The 19900-nt window shown below is 39.2% G+C and overlaps 1 protein-coding gene across 5 annotated transcripts in view; it reads right to left on the bottom strand.

The window, feature by feature from the left end:
- The window catches only part of LOC126190736 (UDP-glycosyltransferase UGT5-like), a 113970-nt gene extending 97280 nt beyond the window's left edge, over window positions 1-16690 (bottom strand). The window contains exons 1-3 of one of the 5 annotated variants that reach the window (XM_049931229.1): window positions 16650-16664; window positions 16470-16534; window positions 12483-12573 (exon numbers count right to left, since the gene is read on the bottom strand). The gene's annotated coding sequence lies outside the window, so the exon portion shown is untranslated. The other 4 variants (XM_049931230.1, XM_049931226.1, XM_049931227.1 and 1 more) reach the window with 4 other exon arrangements.
- Between the last annotated feature and the right edge of the window lie 3210 nt (window positions 16691-19900).

The following is a 19900-nucleotide window of genomic DNA, read 5'->3' as shown; positions in this document are numbered from 1 at the left end:
TACATCAGATGTCCCTACAGGGTTTGTAAATGGACACAGCTGACATGCATACAGAAAATCACTGAACATATACCAAGTAACGTGTTGCAGTATTACCCACTGAATTATCACATTAAGGTGTTCCCATGTCTGATGTAGATCCAAAGCCATGGCAACAAGGAAACTGGCAGCTCCACACACATTTTGACAAATATAGGTGCCCTATTCAGTCCAATCATAAATCTGACATGATATTCTGTACTTTGCTCATGTGGTGCCATCACAGGTCTGTATTTAAAACTGACCAGAAGTCAGGAATGCTAGCTTTATGTTCCAACACATTCTGATAGGATAACCAAAAGAGGAGTTTATATCACACACACACAGATTTTTCTATAGCCTATCTCATTTCTTACAATATTTCCCCTATAAGCTATGTTTATTTTTCTTACAATTTTAAACATCTTTTCACTGCCTCAACTGAAATCTACCTTCTTGACAGTCGAATTTGTTGCAGACTCTTCCCACCACTGCACAAATATGGTAGGAAAATACTTTGTAATAGCCATATGTTGGAAGAAACTGCGAGAAACTGTACCAGGAAACCTATCTCTTAGACCTTTCATTTCATGACAATACAAGTACTGTGTTTGTTTTGCATATTATTTATAAAATACTTAAAGATTTGTTTTACAATATTACATGGCACACATGGGAGTACTACTCATCTAACTTACAAGATAAAGTGCACTGGTCACTGTCATTATTGTTGGGGCTATAGCACACTTCAATGAGATAGGCCCATTGCCGGCTAGTACCTGCAGAGGAACATCATATAAAATCAATACACTGCTATGTGCTTTACTGTTTTACATTCCAGGTGCTTGAAAAATTTGTCTGTAGACTTGAAACAGTTATTGGGGTGGGAGTAGGACATCTACAACTTGCGGATGGATAGTGCTTCTGGTTTAGACAGGCCCATGCTGGTCACTACCCATAGGGTAACAATATAAGGAGATGTTGACTAAAAATAGCATGCTTCGTCAAAGCAAAGTCTGGAAACACTTCTATGTGTCCTCTAATGTGTCACAGAGCCTGTTGGGAACCAGTTCTGCATCTTTCTCCAATATATCTGATGCTGCAACTGCTGAGTTGATTTCAGATTTGTTGTAGGAATTACGTATGTTATTGTAACACTAGATGTGGACTTATATTAGGGGAATAAGTTGGAGTGGCAGCATGTGTTTCTTTAAGGACCCAAGGTGAGAGATCCAAACTTAAGAGTTAAGGGAAGCAGTACGTAGTGACTGTACCCCACTCAGTGAATAGTACCTCAGAGAAACATGTCAAGTAGAACATCCTTTGTCCAGCAGACACACTTGGATCTGCACAAACATCCTCTGCCACTTATGTCAGAGTGCCAGTATTCCAGAACTTGTATTCTGACATCACAGAGTCAGCGCCAGTATGCCTAGAACTGCACCTGTATAACTTCATTCTACACTTTTATAAGTAGCCTGACATGTCTGAGCTGGATGATGACATCATAGAGCCATTGCCCGAGGTCCATCAGAAAGACAGGCCATGGCGGGTATGTCACAGCACATGAAACTGCAGATCTGACAAGTGCCAGCAGTCAACACTGGCAAGGAGCGAGTAACTATTTTAGATGGGTTTAAAAATTCTCGACTGCACATTTACATGCATGCAAGCTCTGAATTGCAAATGACAAAGGTAAGACATTTAGCAGTTACCTTTTCTGATGGTTCCAAGCACTATGCGACTTAACATCTGAGTTCATCAGTCCCCTAGACTTAGAACTACTTAAACCTAGCTAACCTAAGGACATCACACACATCCATGCCCGAGGCAGGATTCCAACCTGTGACAGTAGCAGCAGCGCGGTTCTGGACTGAAGCGCCTAGAACCACTCGACCACCAGGGCCGCCAGTTACCTTTTCAATTACATATTGATTTCCTGTGGGCTTTGCATGGTACTGAGTGTTCACGAAGTATGGTGGACGAGCCGACTAGTATGATGTCACAACTTTGTTGCAGGACCCGTGTATCTTGTTGGCCCCAGCCATTGATAGTATTCCAAGTTTTGGATTCTGACATCATAAAGCTATGCCAATATACTATGGTCGTCATGTTCCACAGCCATCTTGGATTCTGACATCATACTACGGTTGTGCCACTGTTCCAAGTTTCAAATTATGAGATCAAAGAGCCAGGGTCAGTACTCCAGGTCAGCCAGTGTAACAATGCACTTGGATTCTGTGCCAGTTTATATTCATGGTGACAACCCTGCTTCCATAAGAAACACACTAGCACAGTAGGGCATGGTTTTGAATTTGCCACTATTTTTGAATTTCCCATTTTTGAATACCCTGCCTTTTTCTAATTTCCTACGATTTTTTTTTAATTTTCTGCCATTTTAAACATAGAGCAAGGGGGCCTTGTCAAACATTTAAAGGGGGGGGGGGGGTGATGGTGGAGGGGTGGAGAATGCCCTTTCCTCATCAATGACACTTTGCACCAGAAACAGCCCAGAAAATTACTGATATGTTAATCTGGATTTGGCAATGTTCATAATTGAGGGTGACTGGATGCCCTTCCTTTAGCCACCCCCATTCCACCCCTTTGAATGGAAATTTGTATGTCTTCGTGCAGTGGAGATGTGGAAGTGGAAGAACATTTTAGAAATTTTTGTGGATCGTGTAACTGAGGAGGGATGTGGGAGCCAGTGTATTCGATTCACAAACGTCAGGTCAGGGCACAGGCAGGAATACAGCATAACTGGTTCCAAATGGCAGTTGCTATAAGCACATAGAGGTGCTCTGCATTTGAAGAAATCATGTATCCTGCAAATTAAATCTCTCACATGTTTATGTAGAATTTGTAGCTTACCAACATCATCAGCATTGACATGTCACTGTAGAGGGAATAAAAATTCACTAAATATCTCGCTATGGTCATGTTCACAGCAGAGTGCTAAGATCACTACTCATTGGCTGCCAAATAGCGAGTGCATGACATCAGCTGCACAGAACGAGCCTAACCTCGACTGTCTTTGTCTGTGACCCCAAATGTAGTCACGAGAAGCCACTTAAAAACCACATCCAGGCTGGCCAGCACAACATCTCTCATTGTTAATCCACCCGGCAAGTTCAATCTGGGACCCACATGCCTACTAGAATCCCAGATGCAGTGTTCTAACAAGCACAGCTATCTGGGCAGGTTGAAACTATTGCCTTATATAATGGCAGCACTTCATTTAATATATGGTAGACAAAAATAAGAACATATTTAACGTGAGATGTTACAAGCATGTACACAGTAGCCTACTAGGAACAGTAACTTGCTGGATTTGCTTTCTTCATGATTCAACATGGGCCATAAAAATCAAAAGTGCACTGGACAAAAAAATTAGTCACCCCCATCAGAAATCATAGTAATACTATGGAACACCAGTTCTATATTTTTTGGAGGCCTCAATGTGGTAGTGAAGAGTGTTAACAAATTTCTTTAATAATACCACATAGAGATGAAGCCACTCATGATTAGAGCCCATGAAGCTACCAAATTGTGGGGATACTGATTAATACATTTCACTCAATGTTCCAAATAGGTAAATACGTTTCCTATGGGATTAAGAGAGGGTGACATAATACGCCAGCCATATTGCAATACGTTGGCCCAGCATTTATTAAACCAGGAACATATACATGGAGCCCTGTGAAACTGACTTTTAAAATACAGCAATATATCAATGAGAATGTTTAAATATATTTAAAAACAAAGATGATGTGACTTACCAAATGAAAGTGCTGGCAGGTCGACAGACACACAAACAAACACAAACATACACACAAAATCCAAGCTTTCGCAACCAACGGTTGCCTCGTCAGGAAAGAGGGAAGGAGAAGGAAAGACAAAAGGATATGGGTTTTAAGGGAGAGGGTAAGGAGTCATTCCAATCCCGGGAGCGGAAAGACTTACCTTAGGGGGAAAAAAGGACAGGTATACACTCGCACACACACACATATCCATCCACACATACACAGACACAAGCAGACATTTGTAAAGGCAAAGAGTTTGGGCAGAGATGTCAGTCGGGACGGAAGTACAGAGGCAAAGATGATGTTGAAAGACAGGTGAGGTATGAGCGGCGGCAGATTGAAATTAGAAATTAGCGGAGATTGAGGCCTGGCGGATAGCGAGAAGAGAGGATATGCTGAAGGGCAAGTGACCTGACTCCATCAACCTCCTGACCCCACCGACACCCCGCACCCCTACCTTCTACCTTCTCCCTAAAATTCACAAACCCAATCATCCCGGCCGCCCCATTGTAGCTGGTTACCAAGCCCCCACAGAACGTATCTCTGCCTACGTGGATCAACACCTTCAACCCATTACATGCAGTCTCCCATCCTTCATCAAAGACACCAACCACTTTCTCGAACGCCTGGAATCCTTACCCAGTCCGTTACCCCCAGAAACCATCCTTGTAACCATTGATGCCACTTCCTTATACACAAATATCCCGCACGTCCAGGGCCTCGCTGCGATGGAGCACTTCCTTTCACGCCGATCACCTGCCACCCTACCTAAAACCTCTTTCCTCATTACCTTAGCCAGCTTCATCCTGACCCACAACTTCTTCACTTTTGAAAACCAGACATACCAACAATTAAAGGGAACAGCCATGGGTACCAGGATGGCCCCCTCGTACGCCAACCTATTCATGGGTCGCTTAGAGGAAGCCTTCTTGGTTACCCAGGCCTGCCAACCCAAAGTTTGGTACAGATTTATTGATGACATCTTCATGATCTGGACTCACAGTGAAGAAGAACTCCAGAATTTCCTCTCCAACATCAACTCCTTTGGTTCCATCAGATTCACCTGGTCCTACTCCAAATCCCATGCCACTTTCCTTGATGTTGACCTTCACCAGTCCAATGGGCAGCTTCACACGTCCGTCCACATCAAACCCACCAACAAGCAACAGTACCTCCATTATGACAGCTGCCACCCATTCCACATCAAACGGTCCCTTCCCTACAGCCTAGGCCTTCGTGGCAAACGAATCTGCTCCAGTCCGGAATCCCTGAGGCATTACACCAACAACCTGACAACAGCTTTCACATCCCGCAACTACCCTCCCGACCTGGTACAGAAGCAAATAACCAGAGCCACTTCCTCATCCTCTCAAACCCAGAACCTCCCACAGAAGAACCACAAAAGTGCCCCACTTGTGACAGGATACTTTCCGGGACTGGATCAGATTCTGAATGTGGCTCTCCAGCAGGGATACAACTTCCTCAAATCCTGCCCTGAAATGAGATCCATCCTTCATGAAATCCTCCCCACTCCACCAAGAGTGTCTTTCCGCCGTCCACCTAACCTTCGTAACCTCTTGGTTCATCCCTATGAAATCCCCAAACTACCTTCCCTACCCTCTGGCTCCTACCCTTGTAACCGCCCCCGGTGTAAAACCTGTCCCATGCACCCTCCCACCACCACCTACTCCAGTCCTGTAACCCGGAAGGTGTACACAATCAAAGGCAGAGCCACGTGTGAAAGCACCCACGTGATCTACCAACTGACCTGCCTACACTGTGATGCATTCTATGTGGGAATGACCAGCAACAAACTGTCCATTCGCATGAATGGACACAGGCAGACAGTGTTTGTTGGTAATGAGGATCACCCTGTGGCTAAACACGCCTTGGTGCACGGCCAGCACATCTTGGCACAGTGTTACACCGTCCGGGTTATCTGGATACTTCCCACTAACACCAACCTGTCAGAACTCCGGAGATGGGAACTTGCCCTTCAGCATATCCTCTCTTCTCGCTATCCGCCAGGCCTCAATCTCCGCTAATTTCTAATTTCAATCTGCCGCCGCTCATACCTCACCTGTCTTTCAACATCATCTTTGCCTCTGTACTTCCGTCCCGACTGACATCTCTGCCCAAACTCTTTGCCTTTACAAATGTCTGCTTGTGTCTGTGTATGTGTGGATGGATATGTGTGTGTGTGCGAGTGTATACCTGTCCTTTTTTCCCCCTAAGGTAAGTCTTTCCGCTCCCGGGATTGGAATGACTCCTTACCCTCTCCCTTAAAACCCATATCCTTTTGTCTTTCCTTCTCCTTCCCTCTTTCCTGACGAGGCAACCGTTGGTTGCGAAAGCTTGGATTTTGTGTGTATGTTTGTGTTTGTTTGTGTGTCTGTCGACCTACCAGCACTTTCATTTGGTAAGTCACATCATCTTTGTTTTTAAATATATTTTTCCTTCGTGGAATGTTTCCTTCTATTATAACCAGAATGTTTAAATAAATATACCTGAAGGAGTGGTCCCAACAATGGTAAGAGAAACACCTCCATGCTGAACTACACAATCCACATACTGTGGGTTAAACACTCAATAAGACTTCCACATTTTGAAAACAGGCAAATACTCTGGTCATTTAGTGTCAATACTGAATAGTAGAAAGCATTATAAAACTGACCAAAGTGGAGAAAATCTTGGTCAGTTGAAGCATTCTTAGGAATTAATCATAATAATATACCTTTTTCCACAATTGTTAAAAAAAGAACCTGATAATTGTAATATATATATACTTCATTTTCAGTATCAAACATGTAAACTGTACTCCATTTTTATACTTTGTTTTTGTGCAGTTTTGTACAAAAAAACTAAAGGATTAATACATAATGAGGTTGCACTTATTTGCACATTTTCCCTCCTCTTTTCCTTGGAACTACTTTCCTTTAATTATTCCATGTTCCAAATAATGCATCTACTTCAAGTCTGCAGTGACCGGCTGGTAAATGTATTATAAGCACCACTAATGCTACAACCAATGGGCTTTTTATTTTTTTATGTAGTTCCAATTATTAACCCACTACTCATACAGATGAAACATCTCTCCAGCAGCAGCCAGCACACACTTTCACATATCAGGTGTCTTACTGCTTTAACTGTAAATCATGTGCATTAATTACTGCAAATGTTTGACAGCTGAAAATGTTAAGTGTTCTAACTAGTCAATAATGTTAGTCACAAATGTTGTATCTGAATGTGCTCCAATGAGCTGTTTTGTGTGTTTTATAATTTATACATATGGTTTACCAATTATTTCACATAAAACTGTGTTGATTCCAGGCAAATTAAACAGTATGAGATGATAACCGAAGATATGATGAGGATAAATGTGATGTATTTCTGGTGTTTACTGACTACAGCAGAGCAACAGGCTGCAATATGTTCCAATAATATTAAACTCTTTTCTCTGACATATTAGTTGGAGTGTTATGTCATTATTGTACATTATAAATATGCAGATGTTATGTGACACTTTATTACTATGTATCTCATTTATAGACAGTGAGAAAGCTGGCGTATCTCGTTGAAACAGTAATTTAGCAACTCCGTGTTGACATGGTTCTACAATGTATAAAGTAGAATAGTCCATAAATGTCATATAGTTATTCCAAAAAATTATCAGTGTAATTTTACACCAATTACGTGTACATATGGTGAAATGTGAAGTGTGGTATCTACCAGGTGAAATTCTGGATCCATCTGCATAGTGACCCTTGTGTATGCCATTAGCGACTGTTGTTTGTTCCTTGCTATCATTATATGGCACATCTGCCCCTGGAACTATTTACCAGTTTAAGATCTCTGAACAATTATTATATATCTATCTGAAATGAGTATGTCCAGATTTCTTTTCTTTTACCTAGTTCATGTTATCCTATTATTTTTACTCACCTTCGTTTCCCTACAACCGAAGTCTCTCATTACGTTCAAATTTTCATCTCCCTTAATAAACTGAATAACTTTGCTTAGCACATCATAAATTCTTTAAAGCTCTTCATTATCTTCAATATAAATAGGGATATACACTTGAACTATGTGAGTTTACTGTGGTGGGTCTAGGCTTTTATCTGTCTTGGCTGTGATAATTCTTTCAATATGCTGTTCATTTTGTTATCATAAAAAGAAATCTGGCATTCCACGAGCAGGAGTGTGGAATGTTAGATTACTCAACTAGGTAAGTTCTATAATTTCAAAAGAGAAGTAAATAATTGAAATTAGGTTTAGTGGGAATTAGAGAAACGCACTAGCAGGAAGAAAAGGATTTGTGGTGATGTGAGTACAAGATTAAAAAAAGAAGGGTGTAGCTGTCATTGTCCTAAAGATTGGTTTGAACAACAGTGCTTTAATGGGTATGGTCCCATTAGAGGTGGTACACCATTGCCTTCCTCTGATCTCCGAACAGATGTACTCACAATTATGGGGGTCCTACAGTTTAACATAGATTTCAAACCAATGTGCAACTAGGCAATTTTCACATTGATAAGTGCTCCCAAAAGTGAAAGAAGTTAAAAGAGACATAAAAAACCTAGGAATGACAATAGATTGAAGCTGAGACTTTGCAACCCATAGTTTGGCACTTTACCACAGCAATAAAGCAAATAGGGGAAAAACACAATCAGGATTCATAATGAATAACAGAACAGAAATGCTGGTAAACTAATATGATAAGCATAGTGAAGACATTATCACGACCAATGAAGACACAAAGCTAAGACCCCCCAATCCCCAAGTAGTAAAAGGGATTACATGTATCAGCATCCAAGATGATGAAAAGATTGGGTAAAATAATGATAAAATCTAAGAAATTATTCAGTTCATTAAAGGAGATGACAATTCAACTGTAATTTGATAGTAGGAATGAGAAGAAAAGGAAAAGTAGTACAACAAGGACATGGGCTGGAGGAGAAGAAGAAAGGAAGAGAAGCCACCTGGTAAACATTTGCACAGAGCACAATTTAACCACTGCAGACAATCAGTTTAAGAATCAGAAAAGAAAGTTGTAGAGGTGGGAAAGGCCTGTGGACCCCACAAGGTTTTAGATGTATTGTATAACAGTGAGGCAGAGATTATGAATTCAGATTTTAAACTGAAAAACATTACCAGAACAGACGTAGATTCTGGCCATAATTTATTGGTCATGAAGTACAGATAAAAACTGCAGAAAGATGGGAAACTAAGGAGATAGGGTGTGGATAAATTGAAAAGAACAGTGGTCACAAGAGTTTCAAACAGAACAGGAAGAAATGGTTGACTGAAACAGGAGGAAGAAATACAATAGGAGACACATGGAAAGGTTTAAGAAACACAATAATGAAGGCAGCAGATGATCAGATAGACAAAAAGACAAATCCTAGAACAAATCCTTATATAACACATGAGATGCTGAACATATCTGGTGACAGAAGAAAATACTTTTAGAAAATGGTGCTGGCAGCAAAGAATACTGTTAAAAAAAGAAATTGATAGAAAGTGTAAAATGGCAAAACTGGCATGGCAGTGGGATAAACATGCTGTAGTATGCCTGACTATGAGAAAGACAATGCCATGTACAAGAAAATTACAAAAACCTTTGTAGGAAAGAAATGCAGCTGCATAAATATCAAAATCTCACATGGCAAACAAGTACTATGCAAAGAAGGGAAGGCTGAAATGGGGAAGGAATCTGTAGCAGAGATAAACAAGGGAATTAAACTTACCATGTATATCAAAGGAAAATTCAGTTCATAAAATTAATAAATTATGAGACAGATCTCTGTCTACCCTCTTCCTTCATCCTCTCTACAAGTGAGTCTCTTCATCGTAACATTAGTGTGACCTGCCCACCCTTTTCTTTCTGTTTCCTCCTCAACAAGGCAACTACTTGCTCCAAAAGCTAAGAAGAGTGTCACTTTAATGTGTCTAATTTGACACACTATGCCTCTTGTGGATATTTGAGAACTTACTGACTAGAAAATCTGTCTCACACTTTATTAAACTTATTGTGGAAAGAAAAAAGGAAGTAAATGATGATGAGATAGCAGAAGTCACCCTGAGAGAAGGATGTGACATCACTGAAAGACTTAAGTCAAAGCACTTTGGGCAGATGATGTGCCCTTAAAATTATTCAGAGCCTTTGGTGAACCAGCCATGACAAATCTGTTCCACCTGGTATCCAAGATATAGGAGACAGGCAACATGCACTCAAACTTTGAGAAAAAGTAATAATCCCGGCACCAAACAAGTCAGGAGTGTATATGCATTAGCAAATCATCAGCTTAATAAATCATTGTTGGAAAATGCTAATTCAAATTATTTAGTGAAGAATGGCAAGACTGGTAGAAGCCAACCTTGGATGAGTTCGGTTTGGTGTCAAGAGAAATGTAAGTACATGTGAGGTAATACTGACCTTACAACTTATGTTAGAAGATGGATTGAAGGACAGCAAACCTACATTTTAGCATTTGTAGTTTTAGAGAAAGCTTTTAATAATGTTGAGGAATAAAAAACAGGTGTGGGTGAAAGGTTATCTACAAGTTGTACACAATATAGGCTCAACTCAGTGTCACAGCACACGAAAGGGAAGGGGGAGTGTGGGAAGAGTAGTTCAGATGGGCATGGGACAGCACTGTAAGCTGTCCCCCAGTTAATTTGATCTGTATGTTGAGCAACCAAAGAAAAGAACTAAGAAAGGTAATTACAGATTGAAGAAAATAAATAAAATCTTTTAAGATTCGGCAATGATACTGTAATTCTCTCTGAGATGGCAAAGAACTAAAGTATCAGTTTAAACCATTAAAAACTCTGTTTCAGATTAACCACGATTTAAACAGAGTTTGAAAGACTTGTTGATAGGCAACTCCTCCTACTCTATAGGTAAATATCTTAACAAGGACTGTTAGACCAGCTTTAGTAAAAATGTCTGTTAGATTACAGTTTTTACAGCACTTGGTCACAGCAGTCAAGATTAAGTATTTTGTAAATGATAAATTATTAAAAGTGCATAACAATGTTTCATTCTGACAGTGTACTAATTCTGTAAATATTAGCTGTTCCAGTTTACTGTAATGTATTCACCTCTTTTGACAATCTCCCGAGAAATTATCAAGGTACTAAGTATTGTATTCAAATGTTTTATGTTTTTTATACTTTATGACATGTTCCACACCCATGAGAATCTAATTTTTGGGTCTATAGAAACTGAATCTAATCTAACCTTAATAGAATGGATAGTGTCTCTTAGAGAGTATATGGGAAATGGTAACAAAAGTAAAACAAGGATAATGGAATGCAGCCAAATTGGAAACAGACATTAAACGAGGTACGTGAGATATGCTGTCTAGCAGTGTGATAACTGATAATGGCTAATGTATATAGGATACAAAATGCAGACTGGCAATAGCAGAAAAAGAGTTTCTGTAAAAGACAAATGTTTTAACATGTAACGTAAGTGTTAAGAAGTCTTTTCTGAAAGTATTTGTCTGGAGTAAAATCTCATACGGAAGTGAAGTGTGAGCAATGAGCACTGCAGTCCTGAAGAAGTTTTTGGTCTGTGATGCTACAGAAGAATACTGATGATTACATGGGTAGATAGAATAACTAATGAAAAGGTACTAATTTGAAATGGGGATAAAGTTGATTAAAATAAAGGATCAGGCTTGACTGGATGTCAAGTGGATGTAGGATGCAATAGTTTAGTCACAGTATTTCACTCACATTGCTGTTTTCTTAACCATTATGAGACCTCTATTTGATTTTGCATTAATAACCCTGTACTCAGCTGATCGCAAATTTTCTTTTTGCAGCCACATTTCATGAACTGCCTCTGCAGCTTCATCCTCTTTATTTCTGTATCCAAGTTCCCTAAATTATCTCCCCAATTAAGGAATGCAACATTCCATGCTATGACCTATAGATTGGCAGTTCTCTGGTGATATCTTTCTGAAAATGTCCCAGCTGGAGATCCTAATGGAGAATTTTTTGTACCTCCAGAATTTTTTATAAGAAGATGCCAGCATCATTAAACTGAACAGTGGCATTTCAAGTCCTTGGGGAGTTTAACGACTGTAGCTCCTTTTTGCTTTCAGCTGCCTGCAGTACGGAAAAAGGAAGGCCATGTTGCTAAGGAGATCAGTTAATCAGACTATTGCCTCTGCAACTACTTAAGTCTGTTGCTTCTTCTTCTTCTTCTTCTTCTTCTTCAGGAACCATGTGTCAGTCTGGCCTCTCCACATAAATCCTCAAATGTGGATGCACCCACCATTTGGTTACCTGTATCACTGACATGCATACACCACCCCATCATGGCTAAGTCCATGCTCTGTGGACATTCTGATGATTACTTTGTAGTATCAACCACATTGGAGGTGATCTCAGAATCTAAACACAGCTGTTCTCCTTATCACAGAAGTTTATTTGACCAGGTCACATAAATATAAACAATGATTACTAGATTCAGTGAAATTAAATGGCCATCTTCAGATCATTTGTATTAATGAAAATAGTATGTCTCCACATTTCATAGTTGGTCAGACTGGTATTTTTTCCCTGAAGGCCTCACTTGTTAAAACTTTGATGTAATTTAAGAGTCACACTGGATCTCTGTATTCTAATGGTATTTCTGCAACAACTTACCTTATATAGAGTGGTTAAAGTGCATGTATGGAGTCAGTAGCTCTTCCACTGCATGCAGGAGAGAAACGGCAGGTAGAAGATGTGGAATGAACTGCAAGGTAAAAACAAATGGTTCAGTTGGTAAAGCATTTTCCGTAACGACACAGGACTGAGATTTGACCCAACTCTGCTCACGAGATTGATTCTACATTTGCTTTCTGCAAGCTACAATCTGTTTTAACTAACGTCAGGGAAATATTCTGGAAGTCTAAGTGGCTGATTGCTGATTCTCATTTCTTATAGATGTGACTTTTCTAATGATATGTTATATTACTTTTATACAAAAATTCATGTAGCCACATACCCTTCAGATCTCTGCAATAATGTTTCTAACAATCTTATCGTACTACATCTATAATCATTAACTCCTCATTCTCCTTGATTATTCATAATGGTTGCTCATCAAATATAATACTTTTGACGGAAAAGTTTTCAAAGAAACTGCCAATATTTCTAGGAAAGTATAACAGTTACCAAATTCTTCATAGACTGTCCACTAGTCAAGATGAAAAATTTATTGTGACAGTGTTACACCAGAAAGGAGAGAAGATTATGGTTTCCATTCTGACAGCAACATGGTCATTAGAGTTGGACACAAGCTAGCATTGGAGAAGCAAAACAGTCATGCCCTTTCAAAGGAACTATCCTGGAAACCATATTAAGTTACTTAGAGAAATCCTGGAAAACCTAGACGGCTTGATAGGGGTTTGAACTAGCATCCTCCCCCATGCAACCCCCTCCCCCCCCCCCCTTTGCCACCCACCCGAGCCACCTTACTTTGGGTGTTACACATGGACAATAACAATGAAATATCTGTTTCTTGCTTTGATACTTTCTAGCATATTATGGTCTAAAAGAATTTTTGCAATTAATTTTACAAGAAATTGATCAATAAGTAACGTCCGAAGCAAAATTATATTTTGCTGATTCCTTATACTCTGGGAATTCATCATATTTCTGTTTCTCACTGGGTGATCACCATAACAAAATATCTAAATCCTAACATCATATCTATTGTGGTTGCAAACACAACCTAATGCAAATTATAAGTTTTTTGTTCTCTTAACCTTGTCACTGGTTTAGTAAGTTTCCCACTAAAAATTATTATTCAACAATTGCCTGTCTTCCATTGTGAAAGATATGAAACAAACTGAAGCATACATGTACAGACGAAAGAAATTTTTAAAAAGTAATTCCATAGACGGCATTAACAATTGACTATTGTTAAGTCACAATATTCTGTCTGAGCTTGACATAATGTGACCCTAAAAGGAGAGTGAATACAGGCTTTCTCGCCTAGTTGCACTGATGAATCCTTCTCTGGAAAGCAGGTGAGTAATATATTCATTTTGGAGTGATATTTCAACAAGTTTCTTACTTATCTTCACCATAGGTCTTTGCGCAGATCTAGAAGCAGCCCTTCCTAAACAGCTCTGTAACATGTGCTTCTAAGATGTTCACTTATTGTTTGACAACTCTGTCTTTCAACATTACATACTCTCTAAAGAAAGATAATAAAATTTCCCAACATGTAACAAAGAATATTGATGCTGGAATTCACACAAGCATAAATTTACTGTGCATAGCACTCAGTATTATTTGTGGCTACTGGTCATTTCCTTGGAATGAGAACTTCGCTGTTTCAAGAAACCTGAAGTTTCAAAAACAAATTATATAATCTCAGGCAGTAACTAACAAGTCAGTAAAAGGAAGAATTTGGCCTATCAACCAGACATTGGCTATGATCTGTGAAATAAAGATGAATCGGGATGTGATGTCATTCGTACAGAGATACAATAGCCATTCTTGTTATGGTGGGTATATTACACGTACTGAATTTTGATGAATGGTTTATGTTCAACATTTTGATTTCATATGTCATTGTAGATGGGTGGTATCAGCAGGTTTAACATTTCACAACAAAGAGAATGCTGTCCACTTACAGCTAGTAGTGAGGCAGTTAACCGGCATATAAATGTCCAACCTATTACTGACTGTTTGAGTCTTACCATCAGTGATAACCACCACTGCACAATCTATTCTGCCTGCTGGACTCATAGTACCCTAATATATATATCATATCTTTATTTCCAAAAACGTAACACAGTCTTTGTCCTAAGTCAACACATATTTCTTTAAAATAGTGAACATGATCAAGGATACATTTGATACACGTACACTAAGTGGTAAGCCCAAGACATACGCCAATAAAGAGAATAGCTTTACTAAGCTTACTGTTTATGACTGAGCTATTTACAATAGGACAGTTCTGAATTTTTAAATTGCTGCTTATATTTGTAACACCAATGACATGACATCCCGCTGTCAGTGAACACTGGACTTGTAAAAAGCATCGAGTGCTGAGAGTATAGCTTTTTAGGTGTATAATAATCCTCACATATCTGCCTAACAGTGACTGCCTCCAATGCAAAACATGCACTAAAATAAACTACTGCTTACCATAAACCAGGTAAGAATGAAATCACATAAGATATTACTAGCTCTCACTAAAGAAAGATTTTATTCATACCAAAGGATGTTTAATACTTTAGATGATCTGATTGTACATTGTTAGTGAAACACTGTAAATAATTACACAAAAAACTCCTTTTTCTATGTTGCACAAATTCTTGTGAAACAGGCAAAAAAGTGTTCTCTCTTTTGAAATTACTTCATCTCAATGTTATAATGAGATAGGTCTTCAACTGTCCAACTAACCAATAGAATTATTATTTCCTCCAAGATGATGTCCATCCTACTCAGTGGAAAAAAAAAACCTTTTTTGTTGACAGATTTAGAAAAACAGCAAAAAAGTATATGGAGAATTCGCACATCACAAAATGATGTGAACCATAGTAAATGAATAACATGAGATGAAAAACATTAACCAGATATTTAATAACAGGAAAATATTACCACTAAAATATTATTCAAGTCAAAATTTTAATTAAGCAATATACACAATACAATATGTACAAAAAGTGTACGTAAATTATCAATAAGTAGAAAGTAAATCAGAACTGCAGTTGATCATACAATGACCATGACACAGAAACACACACAAAAGCACGAAGAACTGATGGTGAAAAAAAACTAACAAAACACTTTGACAAATTAATAGTGCAAAAAAACTGTCACCTTGCAAACAAACCTAGATCTCGGCCTATGCTGCAGAGCAACCTGTCACCAAAGCCCAGATCCAGGAATGCAGACACGCACTAGCCACTCACTAGTTATCTCCAATAGGAATGCTTCACTCAAAATACTAATTTCTGTTGTGTTGTTAATTTATTCCCATCAGAATCCTTTAGAAGTCTGAAGAAATAAATGTCTTACATCGATTGAACTAGCAGGTGCTTAAATACAAACGAAAACTATCCCGTGAGAACCTTTGTAGGTAGTTTCTTAATACTTATGAAGTTTGTAGGACCAGATGCAAGTGATGTTCCTCGGAACATATTTGTTCCCTACGTGTTGCTCCTATAGGGATCGCAAAGACAAGATTACACTAATGACAGCACGCTCATATGCATTTAAAGAATCTTTCTTCACGCGATCCATATGTGGGTGGAATGAAGTCCTGCACAATGAGACTTACCCTCTGCCATGCGGTTTGTAGGGAGTAGCTGTAGAAAATTAATCAGCCAAACTGTGGCCAATAGCAGCTTAGGAATTACAGGAAAAACAGCAATCCTAAACGGGTCCTCAAGACCAGGAATAAACGAAGCTGTGAGTTACTACCAGACTAAGTACTACATACTTTAAGCACTTCGTGATAACAATAACTTATTATCAAACACTGATCAATGCTTACGCAAAAAAAATTAAATTGCCTTTTTTGCAGTACGCATTACGCTTTTGACAAGTTCTCTGATACTTCAGTTTTAGCAACTATGCTTCAAAAACATTACTACCGTTATTTTACACAAATGTATCTGTATACTGAACTTTGTTTGTTTCCTATACCAGTACTCGGTGAATATCCAAACAGTATTGCACGACTCCGACATTAGCTGAAATATTTGATATTCGATGCTGTAAATCAAGGCGAAGATTTTATTTTAGCTGTATAAATACTTTTCTGTTACAAATGATGCATATCACCAATCTGAAATTTCCTTCACTCACAAATCCTGACTCTCATGCGACGAAATGTCGTCTGCAGAAGCATGTAAACAATAACACTCCTGCACGCTGCCAACCTCACACCTGTTGTTCTGCGGAATCACCTTCGTCCTCACGAGGCGAAATAAAACAAACGTACCTCTCGTCGGATCTTTAAATAGTTTGAAACTGGGTTCCAGTTATGAAATAAAGAGCACTATAGCGGCAAAACCATCCACATTTCTCACATAGCATTTGTACATCAACGGAACGATTGTGTTATTTTTTCAGTTTTATAACTCGTTATTAGTCTCAGCGATGACATGACATTTACATTTGTTGAAGCAAATTAAGAATTGCTTAAAGTTGGAAGTGTGAAATGTTTACGCACTATAGATAGTTTAATAACCATTTAGGCATCGGCACTTTTATATCAGGAATCTGAAATTCTTTACTATTCAATCCTAGTAATCGATGATAATAAAAAAAACTAATAATGCAAAAATATTAGTTTTCTTTCATTCCTATTTGTTTCTTATTTGGGGGGGGGGGGGTGTAATTCCACAAGAAAACTAGGAAGAAAGCTGCCTTTCATACTATTTTAGACATTTTGTGTTATAACAATATGCTGAGCACAAATATGCGATAGGTAGGGCCTAAATATATATATACACATTGACTATAACCAGACCTCTGTGTTATGCATGTGTAACTTAAGACTTATGAACTGATGATCTTCACAAGATAATGGCGGGTAAAACTTATGAACTGATGATCTTCACAAGATAATGGCGGGTAAAACTTGAAAACAGCTATTTCTTTTTAGCGACGAATTAACATTCAGTCTCCACACTTGGTAGTCTTTGGCCGTCGAACTTGCCTCTCCTCTCGCAGCTCTGGCAGCAGAACTCTTCAGTGGACCATCTGCTGCCAAAATGCTTCTTCATTGAATTTCTGTTCTCACAACAGAGCACTGCTAGTTCTGGTTGATAAATTAATTCAACACTAGGATCATTCGTTAGCTCCTTTTTAGAGGAGGCAAAAACCATGTACAATCAGAACAATTTGCGAAGACAGATTTGTGTTCTCTGATATTTCTGACGAGTTCACATTCAAATTTAAATTTTTTAAGCACATTGTTGACATTACCTCAACTACGAGTCAGAGCTATGTCCCATATGGAAAGAAAATGTAACACACAAATCATTTAACTTTTTTTCCCAAATTTATTCTCATTTTCAATTTTTTTTTTCAGTACAGATGAAATACAGGGTGTTACAAAAAGGTACGGCCAAACTTTCAGGAAACATTCCTCACACACAAATAAAGGAAATATGTTATGTGGACATGTGTCCGGAAACGCTTAATTTCCATGTTAGAGCTCATTTTAGTTTCGTCAGTATGTACTGTACTTCCTAGATTCACCGCCAGTTGGCCCAATTGAAGGAAGGTAATGTTGACTTCGGTGCTTGTGTTGACATGCGACTCATTGCTCTACAGTACTAGCATGAAGCACATCAGTACGTAGCATCAACAGGTTAGTGTTCATCACCAACGTGGTTTTGCAGTCAGTGCAATGTTTACAAATGCGGACTTGGCAGATGCCCATTTGGTGTATGGATTAGCACGGGGCAATTGCCTTGGCGCGGTACGTTTGTATCGAGACAGATTTCCAGAACGAAGGTGTTCCGACAGGGAGACGTTCGAAGCAATTGATCGGCGTCTTAGGGAGCATGGAACATCCCAGCCTATGACTCGCGACTGGGGAAGACCTAGAACGACGAGGACACCTGCAATGGACGAGGCAATTCTTCGTGCAGTTGACGATAACCCTAATGTCAGCGTCAGAGAAGTTGCTGCTGTACAAGGTAACGTTGACCACGTCACTGTATGGAGAGTGCTACGGGAGAACCAATTGTTTCCGTACCATGTACAGCGTGTGCAGGCACTATCAGCAACTGATTGGCCTCCACGGGTACACTTCTGCGAACAATGTGTCAATCGTCATTTCAGTACAAATGTTCTCTTTACGGTTGAGGCTTCATTCCAACGTGATCAAATTGTAAATTTTCACAGTCAACATGTGTGGGCTGACGAGAATCCGCACGCAATTGTGCAATCACGTCATCAACACAGATTTTCTGTGAACGTTTGGGAAAGCATTGTTGGTGATGTCTTGATTGGGCCCCATGTTCTTCCATCTACGCTCAATGAAGCACATTATCATGATTTCATACGGGATACTCTACCTGTGCTGCTAGAACATGTACCTTTACAAGTACGACACAACATGTGGTTCATGCACGATGGAGCTCCAGCACATTTCAGTCGAAGTTTTCGTACGCTTCTCAACAACAGATTCGGTGACCGATGGATTGGTAGAGGCGGACCAATTCCATGGCCTCCACGCTCTCCTGACCTCAACCCTCTTGACTTTCATTTGTGGGGGCATTTGAAAGCTCTTGTCTACGCAACCCCGGTACCAAATGTAGAGACTCTTCGTGCTCGTATTGTAGACGGCTGTGATACAATACGCTATTCTCCAGGGCTGCATCAACATATCAGGGATTCCATGCGACGGAGGATGGATGCATGTATCCTCGCTAACGGAGGACATTTTGAACATTTCCTGTAACAAAGTGTTTGAAGTCACGCTGGTACGTTCTGTTGCTGTGTATTTCCATTCCATGTTTAATGTGATTTGAAGAGAAGTAATAAAATGAGCTCTAACATGGAAAGTAAGCGTTTCCGGACACATGTCCACATAATATATTTTCTTTCTTTGTGTGTGAGGAATGTTTCCTGAAAGTTTGGCCGTACCTTTTTGTAACACCCTGTATAATATATTTGGATATTGACTGCTACTCCATAATTACTGAGAGTAGCCTATACAGTTCAAGAGAAACCAGGTAAGTTTCATTTTGTACTGTGATTTGATGTTCTTTGACACTTCATATACTCAGAAGCAACTGTTCGTGAAATACCTCATTTTTCCCTCAGATCACTAATTATTTTTTTCTAAGTATCATGATTACTTGAAGGTTTTTTGTTTTCAACTCTAGACTTCGTGCTGGTGAATTTGATACTCCATTTGTCCATTTCCCACTCGTCATTTGGCTATGAAAATTCGCCATGCTAATCAATTTGAAATCCTATTTCTACTTCCCCTACTCGTATATCTAGATAAGGTAGACGTTCATGGAGGAATAATCATCATTAAGTAGATGAAAACATAATTAGTTGACGAAAATCTCATTCGTTGAGCATGGTCTACA

Source organism: Schistocerca cancellata, chromosome 6 (genome assembly GCF_023864275.1).
Source record: "Schistocerca cancellata isolate TAMUIC-IGC-003103 chromosome 6, iqSchCanc2.1, whole genome shotgun sequence".
Classification (NCBI taxonomy): domain Eukaryota; kingdom Metazoa; phylum Arthropoda; class Insecta; order Orthoptera; family Acrididae; genus Schistocerca; species Schistocerca cancellata.
This window is presented reverse-complemented; position numbering and strand designations above follow the sequence as displayed.